Genomic DNA, 10,304 nt, shown 5'->3' with positions numbered 1-10,304 from the left:
CCAAGAGCAGGGATGTAATTAGTAAACAGTAGTAACTTCGCGCCTTAACTGCTGTGTTAATGACTTGGTACTTACAAGGAAAGTGTCACAAGACGAACAAATACATTGATACACAAAAGCAGCTATCATCAAAAAATGTGATTGATTGGAATTTCCCTTCTTTGGCTTTAGTACCAAGGACTATTAAGAAGGGCACTTTATTTTAACAGTTGGTAGTCACAACCTACTAGTTTTTTCTCAGTATACATCTTAAAGAGATTAATAACATACTTCTTTCTGTTAAACAAACCAAGATCATCTGAAGAATGTTTGGTATATTAATTGACAAAAAGTCAAATGGGACACAAAACCTGTTTTGGTAACCACCCTCCTTAAAAAATATCTTTTTGTGAGTTTCACAGAAGAATGTGGTTTTGTCTTAAAGGTTGGGAATGACAATGACGGAGAGAAAATGATGACAGAATTTTCAACTTCCTGGTTGGAACTATCCCTTTAACTCACGGTGTCGGTCTGATACAATATATAAGGCTTGATTGTTATAATTTAGGATGTGGGGTACCTTGTCAGAGTATCATCATACTTAGTGGTGCTGTCTACAAACTAACTATTATCAGGACAACAGACTGAGCAGAGAAACTGGACTGCCCGCCTTTACTGCGCTGGCAAGGCAATCTTTCGTGTAAAGAGAACTTTAAACACATTTCCACAGGTTCCACTGCCCCGACTCTATCTCCCCCCCTCACTGATACAGATCCGTCACTCTGCAGGGAACACACACACACCACACCACACACACACACACACACACACCACACACATCAAGAGGTCAGGACTTCTTTTCCCACATTCCAAATACCTACAAGGACTATCAGGCCCAGTGTTACTAACAGCTTGCGCCAGCGCAAAACCATCTTTTGCAGTTAAATTTGTACTGACCGGTTTTACATAAGAGACGTTGCTAGTAACCCAAATTAGTGCTGAAAAGTCATGGACACGTTATTGTTTTTGCCCTGAACCTTAGGAATACTGGCATTTGTAGGAGCTTCCCTTTCAGACGTAAGAGTAATTGGAGGAGGAGTATTCACTATTGAATGGCACAAAAAAGTTTTACCTAACATTCGCGCTTGTCAAAATTAATGGCATTTAAGCCATTATTTTAACGCCCAAAAAAAAGACATGTCTTAAACTATTTTGCACTTCAAAAAGCTTGCAAATTTTTTTTTTTTTTTTTTTATTGCTGGGGGGAAGAGCATCACACAGAAGAGACGAGCGATATGGTAATAAGGATAGCTATTTTTTTTTACAACAGTAGTAGATTTAATTCTAAAGCCATGAAAAGAACACATATCTGAACATATCATTTGCCAAGCCACATTCTTTTTATTTGCGTGCTCTCAGGAAATAAAAGACGAATTTGCAAAACCCTCAATCACTAAAAGTCAATGTAATTTCCAGCTCTAATCAAAACTTCTACAAACGCCCCCCTTCTGTTTTTTTTTTTTCAAGTTCACTGTGGCTTCTTTATTTCGTTTTTTGTGATCTACACTACTTTGTGTTGCCCCTTGGTATATTGCAATGGTTGAAATGTAAACAAAATCTTTTGTAACTTTGCTCATTAATATTAAATAACCCTACAAAATCATTTCCCCTCCCTTTCCCCTTCCCATCGGCACTGTTTTGGAAATTGCGCTCTGTGTGCTAATTTGCCCTGTTTGGTAAACTTGGCTCTCTGAATGATGATCTCACCTGTCCGGGTGGGTGCAATCTTCAGATATTCGATGTTTTGTTTGCATGGATTTTCCTTCAGCTTCTGAATGCAATTTCAGCACTGAAGATACACAAGACATTAAACAGATTAAACCCATCCACCAAGACTGTTGTACATATAATGAAAACTAACACTGAAAACTATCACGTGCCTGCTGAGAGTGCTGCCGCATACCTTCCTGCCAGGATCTTCGGTAGGCTATATGGTGGGTGTGGGAAGCGGGTAAGCGATTGTCGGGGGTCTGCTTTAGGGTAGAGGGGGTTTCTTGGTGTGAGGAGAGCTTTCTCGAGGAAGACTAGCGACTTCCTCCATCGTTGGCCAATGTAAACTGTACGAGCTGTAAGCAAGGACAAGACGGGTTGGAAGAAGTCAGGACTCAAGAGAAAAGGACAGAAGTCAAGAAGCCCGTGACCGTCAATACGACACTCATTACTGAGACAAATGTAAAAGAATGTTCAAGGCCCCTAAATTAAGATCCTCATGTGTGAGGGGTCCAGAATGGACACAGCTGATCCAGATTCAATATGAGGTCGTATTTTCCCCTCATATTACAGGAGGGCTACTCAGAATGTGTGGCAGACGTTTACTGGAAAAGTAGCACAATGTAACATAATCCTAAAGTCTTCACAATGAATCATTCTATACTATAAAAATATAATAATATAAAATAACAAATACAAAAAGATTTGTTGTTCGTATGTTGAAAACAATTAATAAAAGAAATATGATTGCTGTTATTGTCTGTTGTTTATAATAATATAAAAACAAAATAGATTTGTTTTCTAAAACGATTATTGTTACTACCTTTATATTAACAAAAATAAAATCAACTATTTATCTAAAATGTCATTATTATTAAAAAAACAATAAAATAGTTTATGATAATAATAAAAACCAAGTCATTCTTATTATTAGTTGTTGTAATATATTTATATTATCTCCTATAACACAGAATGTTATAGATAATAATAATAACTATTTACTAGTAATAATAAATAGAATATCATAATCTACTCATACTATTACTAATAAAAGGGGTTTACTAGGATAGTCTATTAAAATATATCTAGACATTACTTAGCAGTTTTTGTGAAATTCTACATACAATCAGTAGTAGTGCTTAGTTTGTGGAGCACATTTTTGTGTTAATGTTTTAATTGCTGTCTAAGGAAACTGAGTCAAGGTTTCAAAGAAGCCCATTTTAAAAATCTTAGATTGACATTTGTGGACTATTTCCTGAGGAAAATCAGTCCAAAATAAGAACCGTGATAAAAGTCCAGGTCATGCAAAGATCAGACACAAAAAAAAAAAAAAAAAAAACTCACCACACAGAAATGATATAGGGCTGCCAAACAGTGAAAACCAGCCATTAGAGTTAGTGTTAGCATTCCCAGCATTGCACCGGGACAAGCAGAAAGTCACCACAGGGTGACATTTGACATTCGCAGTCTGACCAAACCGTACAAAACTAAACATTCTTACAGATTGTCTATAATGTTGTTTGAGCATAGAAACAACACTGGTTTTTCAGGAGAAACGGATAACCGTTCGAACTTTCTGATTCCTCCTCAGGAAAACCCTGTTCATGGGGAAGAATCGGTTAGCTTGGGTTAGTCAGTGAGGGTCAAGCAGTTTGGGTGCGCGAAGACACACCTGCTGAACACACCAACCACCCTACACTGGCCGTAATCCACCATCTGTGCAGAAACACAGAGCCGACGTCCGTCTCTTCCAGAAAGAACGGGACAGAGAGCGGAGAGACCAGAGAGAGGCCAGACAAGCTCAAACCCAAGTTACAGTTGAAACACAGAACACCCTGTTCGAGGTGCCGCCATAGCTTTGTGTCTGTGTGTGGATGTGTTCGCATCACAGTCGGGCCGTGCAGTTTTAGCCACAACATGCACCCTGTCTGATCTTCCAACAAACACTTCATCCTACCACACAGTTCTCCAAACACTCTCACACACCACACACACACGCTTGCTGCTGCCCTCTTCATGTTGATGTGGAAAAGAGACTCAGAGAATGAATGAAAAGAGGAATATCTTTATACAGACGAAGTGAACGAGCAAGTAAGATGAAGGTAGGAGAATAGTTGTGTTCCCTAAACAAACATCATGCATTTGATGAAATTATGAAAAACGTTCATGTCAGTGAGATTAATGACAGAAAGCTGTATGAAATTAAACCAACCTTTTTTGAAATAAAAACTGAAGCCATTTAGCCATTTCTTTTAGTTAATCCACTTTTCAGGATTTATTTGTGGATTTTAGGTTGGCTCAATGCCAAAATGTTCAGTTTGCATACCTTAAACAGCCTTGGGGGCTAATATGACTGTCAACGGATTCAATCATTTAAAGGTTATTTCACATCCCAGTTCTCATCAAGTTTTGGCTATTTATTCAGAAAGAAATTAACTCTAATTATTCACCAGGTATGCGTTCATTTTGTTCCAACAAAGTGACGGTAAATACATTGTAATAGCTACAAAAGGTGCATTTTTATCAGTTCTATAATGTTTATTTCCATAAAATACAAAGGTTTAAAACATTTGAAATATAATCCAAATATTTCTTGAGCAGCAAATAACGCATATTAACAATTAGTTCTGAAAGATCGTGTGACAGTGACGAGTGATAATGACTGAATAAAATTCAGGCTGTTGCGATACACAGGAATAATGACACTTGAAATACAGTACAAAACCGAAAGGTCTTTACAGAAAACATGAGTCCTTTTAAATTAGTCGGCCTAATAAAAATTACGTTTACTGTATTTTTGAATTAATAATAAATGCAGCCTTGGTTGAGCACAAAAACTTCTTTATGAAAGACAATTAAGATAAACAAAATGAAGATACAGCATTTGACGTTGGCGATCCCACAGTGCACCCACTATTATTAACAATATATTATAGATATAGATAGATATATATATAATATATATATATTATATATATATATAAGTTATATATTTATATAGAGGGGTCAATATATATATATTACGATTAATCACAACCATAATACCAGTTTTGTTTTACCATATAGATATAAAGACGCTGTGCCACATCCATCAATTAATGTATCCTATAAATACAATCACAATTCATGCTGTTGACTTTTTTGGAAAAGAAGAGAAAGAGATTTTTATATATTAATGAGAGGTGTAGATAATTTAAAATATACGAAGAATGACTGAGAAAGAGAAAGAGCATACAATGTAGATGTTTTCTAATATAAGCGAGAGGGAGAGATAGAGTATAGAGAGAGAGAGGGTGATGCGCGTAAGACTACTTGATGATGATGTGATTGATGGTACCGCACTCTGGAGGTGAATGGGAGCTGGACGAGCTGGATCAGATGGACTAGATACAGAGGAGCTAAAATACACACACACTCGATTTACAAAAGCCCCACACCACCTCGCATATATCACTGTGGGCCTCTTCTTCTCTTCAACCGTATGAGCCACCTTCATCACGAATCACACTCCACCTAGCCATAATAATACTGACCACCATCGACACAAATACACAACTTGGCCAGCTAAACTGACAGAATATGATACCGAAAACATCGGTTCAATTCAGCTAAATGTATTTAGAATACAGTAGTAAGTGGTTAGAAATGATAAAAACTAACATATTAGTAGCTGAACCTATGAATCAAATACAGGGAATAATCACCCAGAAACCAAGATTGTCATTCAAAGAAATAAAATAACAAAAAATATTTTCTCTGGGATGTGATGATGAACGACATTTAAAACCCAATATTTAGCTTCTTTTCTTCCACAGAGTAAACAACACTATAGTTTGGAAACAGCATGCGGGTGTGAGATTTGCCAGATGTTATTTTTTGGGCGAACTAATACGTTGTAAATTATCCTTAAACAACTAAAAAGGATACTAGAATAACTAGATAATCAATATTAGAGAGTAAATAAGAGACTAGAATCAATAAAAAAAAATAGAGTCGAAGCATACATCACAAACTCAACACCACCAAAAATGAGGAGGGTTAAACGAATCGCCCAGATAAATAAAGAAAAGCCAATCTCACTCATTTCAACAAAAATGGATCAAGAGCTTATTCTCTCCCTAAAGTAAAAGATTGAGAATCTTAATTTGAGATTTATTTTTTTTTTTTTTTCATCCTTATGAACTTCTCGATGTAATAAAATTAAAAATAAAAAAATCTTCATTTTTGTTCTGAAGATGAAGATTTCTTCTTGGAACAATAATAAATGATGTAATAAAATTATGTGAGAGGAACAGCTCCACCTGGGAACAATAAATAATACTGTAATACCAAAGTACACTAAATATTATTTTACGTGTCCAGCCAATAGACAGAGATATATATATATACGGAAATATATATATCGTTTCTATTCAGGGTACAAGTCAAAAGTATTTGGAAACATTTACTTTTTAATATTTGTGAAAGAAAGTTTCTTCTGCTCAATCACATATGCATGTATTTGTAAAAATACAGAAAAAAAATGTAAGATTGTGATATATTAATTACAATTTAAAAATTGTTTTTAAATTTAAAATCCTTTAAATTATCTTAGTATCTGTGATCAAGCTGAATGTTTGGATCAATTATCACATGATCCTTTAGAATCCATTCGATATGATTGATTCATTACAAAGTTGTAAAAAGGTCTGCTGCTTATATATTTTCAGAACATGTGGATCTTTTTCAGGATACCTTTGAAAAAAAAAAAAAAGCTATATTTAACATGAACTAAATATAAAGTATTTGATGTTAATCACAACTAATACACTACTGGTCAGTAATTTGGGGGCAGTAATTTTTTTTTCTTTCTTTTTTTTTAATAAAATCAATCCTGTTATTCAGCCAAGGATGCTGTTAAATTGATTAAAAGTGATAGGTAAAGAACATAATTATTAGAATATTATACTATTAGATTTTTATTAGATTGTTGAATAAATGCAGGTTCTTTATTAACCTTTTATTCATCAAATATATATAGGACAGCAGAACTGTTATGTCCAACACTCATAATAAATCAGAATATTAGAACAGTGATTTCTCAAATGATCATGCGTGACTAGACGAGGCTGTTCCATGTGATCCTCTGAAGGCTGGCGTAATGATGCTGAAAACTTCAGCTTTGCATCACATGGAATAAATGATTGGTTTTTAAAGTCATATCAAATCTAAAGAAAACTATCTATTTTAAGTTGTAAAAAATTTCACAATCTTACTGTTTTTTTCTGTATTTTTGATAGAAATAAATGCCAGGCTTGAAATGAGCACAATAACTTTCCTTGTCAAAAAACATTAAACAATAGTATGTTTCGCAAACTTTTTGACCTTTCCGATATATTATAGATATATATACTATATATATATATCTATATCTATATATATATATTGGCTGCTCACTGACCATGATCCGATGTCGACTAATGGATAAGGAATCACATGCACAATGTTGGTACTACTGGTTTCAATCACTGTCCACAAGCATGTAACAAAATCCAGATTCTCAAAAATGATTTCTGCATAATAAAACCACAAAATCTGACCATCTGAATAAGTGTTTTTGATCAGGGTTAAAAAAGAGCCAGCACAAGACAGCCAACTGAGACGAAAAGAGTACTGAGCATCCAGGGAAATCGTAATGTAGCCGGGACTTCAGCACACTGTCAGGGTGTTTGGAAGGAGGTGTGAGAACAGACCTCACACTTCCTCGGTCGGTCAGGAACAACCCCTATCTAGCACATAACCTTAATTTTCAAACACTTTTCAATGATCTGAAGCCGTTTCCAAAACACTCCTGACATGACCCCTCATCATGGTCACTACAACTTCAAGACAGTCCTCTTCTAGGGACAAAAAGCTTAAGAAACGTTAAATTATAAAGAAGAAGAAGAAAAAGTTCATTCATTTTCCTCTAAATACATACTACTGACAGTCTCAGAAAAAAAACCAAACCAGCAATTCACACACATACAAGCTCTGTCAAAGACTGATGATTTTACAGCAAAAAAACACCAACAGCCTTTCTAAATGAAAATATTCCCACACGAAGACTGATATTGTGTGAGAATAGACCTGAAAATCGGACGGACCCACAAGACACGAATGTGAGTATCAGGGCCTGCTAAACACAGCTAAACTAGCCGCCCAGGCTAACTCTAGTGAGCTGACTGCCAAAAAATTTTTTTTCTTATTTATTTATTTACTTACTTTTAAAGACAAATCTCTAGTGAACAAATCTGGGGTACAAACCCTGAAAAAACAAACCCCCCAGACCACCTTAACAAAGGACCGCGGGAGTCGCGATGTGAGTGAGGTGTCAGGATTTGATCGTTTGTTTGTTTATATCATGTAGAATGTGTCTCATTCCTCAGTCGCTGCGCTCATTCACGAGAGTCGTCACAAATCTCTCACACACTTCACTTGGCCTCTGGACGCGACCGCTGCGGGGCTCATGTCGATGCTCAGGTCGATTGCGTTTTGCGCGCTTCTTTATGTTCCTGCTTTGAGTTTTCTCCTCCTCGTTCGGGAGAAGTCTCTGCTCCAGCGACGACATCTTGAAAACTTCAGCAGCACCATCGAGTGCCGCGGCTCACTGCCCCCTAGCGGCGACTGAGGGAAACAACAGCGCCTTTACTGCCCTCTAGCGGCGACTGAGGGAAACAACAGCGCTTCGGCTGCCCCCCATAGCGGCGACTGAGGGAAATGAGGGAAACACAGCGCCTTCACTGCTCTCTAGCGGCCAATGAGAGAAAACATTTTTTAAAAAGACACTTTATACGGAACATGTGTTGTGTATAAAAAGACACTTTCTACAGCTGTGTCCCAAAGTGACTGAGTGTACATAGTTCCTTCCGAACGGGCCTCTTACGGAACTCCGAGGAACCACAAGGGGCCCTCCGAAAGCGGTGCCGTCGAGCACGTTTTTATGTTTTACAGTCATAATGGAGGAGACGGTGTGATGTAGTTGCAATCAAACCGCATTAAGGTTTAAGAATCCGTTTACAGCTGCAGCAGCGGAGGACCCGGTGGAAATTGCGTCATCACACTCTTGTGAAAAGTCTCTATTAATGTTTTTAATGCATAATTTTTTTATTGTATTGTATAATATATACTATTTTTATTATATTTATTACTGTTCCTGATTTATTTTATTTTTTTTTAATTGATGTTTAGGCAATATTGTTTGTAAAACAGCACCACTTGCCCCTAGCGGTCAATGGTGGGTAACAACACTACTAGCGGAGCAAGTTTCTTGTTTTGACAAAGGAAAAAAGTGCTTTGTTTAATTCAGGGAAGTCTGAAAAAATGTATAGAGACAACACCAACAATACACACACGTGGTCATCTCAACAACAGCTTTATAAATACAATGTTTGTATAATTGTATAATGGTACAGGACATGCATTAGTCTGCAGACAATTTACCATTAGAAGAAAAAAGGAGGAAAATTTTTGTCATTTAATGATACACATGTCTTTCATTTACAGATATTTTATGTATGTGTTTTGCAATTTTGCTACACTTTTGTTCACAGTGTGTGCGAGAGTATGTTTTTTTTTTTTTGCTTCATCCAATTATGTGTGTGTGTGTGTGTGTGTGTGCAATCAAATGCTTAAAAACAATTTATTAATCTGCTCCTTGCAAGAAACATATGTCATAGTGTGCTGTTCACACAAACTGTCTAATAAAAAACTGCACAAAATGATGTTTCAAAGGCATCAAAACAGCTCTGAGGTAATAAAGTGTGTGCAACCAGAACTGACACGTAACAGTCACTAGTCGCCATTCATTTGTGTCATGACTAAAATAAACAGATATCATTTTCTATTTCGTGAAAACATATATCTATTTAAAAGCATTTTTAAAATAAGAGACAAAGAGTCTGATATCTGAGGCCATCGAGTCTTTAAACAAGTGGTTTTATACACTTTTGCTCAGATTTATCTAATCCTGTTAAAAAATGTTTGCAGATGTACGTTCAGTGGCAAACAAAATCATGATTGGACCTTGTGAAAATAATCAACAAACACATTCTTTCCTGCTTTAATTACTCCAGCACAATAACCACATGCAAAAGATCAAATATTTGAGTTCTCAAAGACCTTGTTAGGTATGAATCCACATAATCTGTCATTTTGTCACACGACACTGTCTTGATGTGCTCTAGTTTTACATATGCTATTGTAAATGACATAAAAAAGACAGTTCTCCCACATGAGCTACTGCGCTCTCGGCCTGAGAACACAAAAAGAAACGTGATTCAGAAAAACAGAGCCTCGAAATGTATTTAAAACAAAAAAGCAGAAAAAAAAATACTAACAAATCCCCAAACTTCCACAATCAAAAATAAAAAAAATATAAAAAAATATAATTTTCTAGCCATTTGTTTCCCTCGCTGAAGTAAAACCACAAACCGGTGGAGAAAACCGTAAGAACAGACACCAGGGCAGACAGGAACAATATTAAGGCATTTTTTCTTCAAACCAACTTTATATACAAGGTTTGTTTTTGTAAAAAT

The sequence above is a fragment of the Cyprinus carpio genome, chromosome B1 (assembly GCF_018340385.1).
Source record: "Cyprinus carpio isolate SPL01 chromosome B1, ASM1834038v1, whole genome shotgun sequence".
In the NCBI taxonomy this organism is placed as follows: domain Eukaryota; kingdom Metazoa; phylum Chordata; class Actinopteri; order Cypriniformes; family Cyprinidae; genus Cyprinus; species Cyprinus carpio.
The sequence above is the reverse complement of the archived record's forward strand: the minus strand, read 5'-3'. Positions refer to the sequence as shown.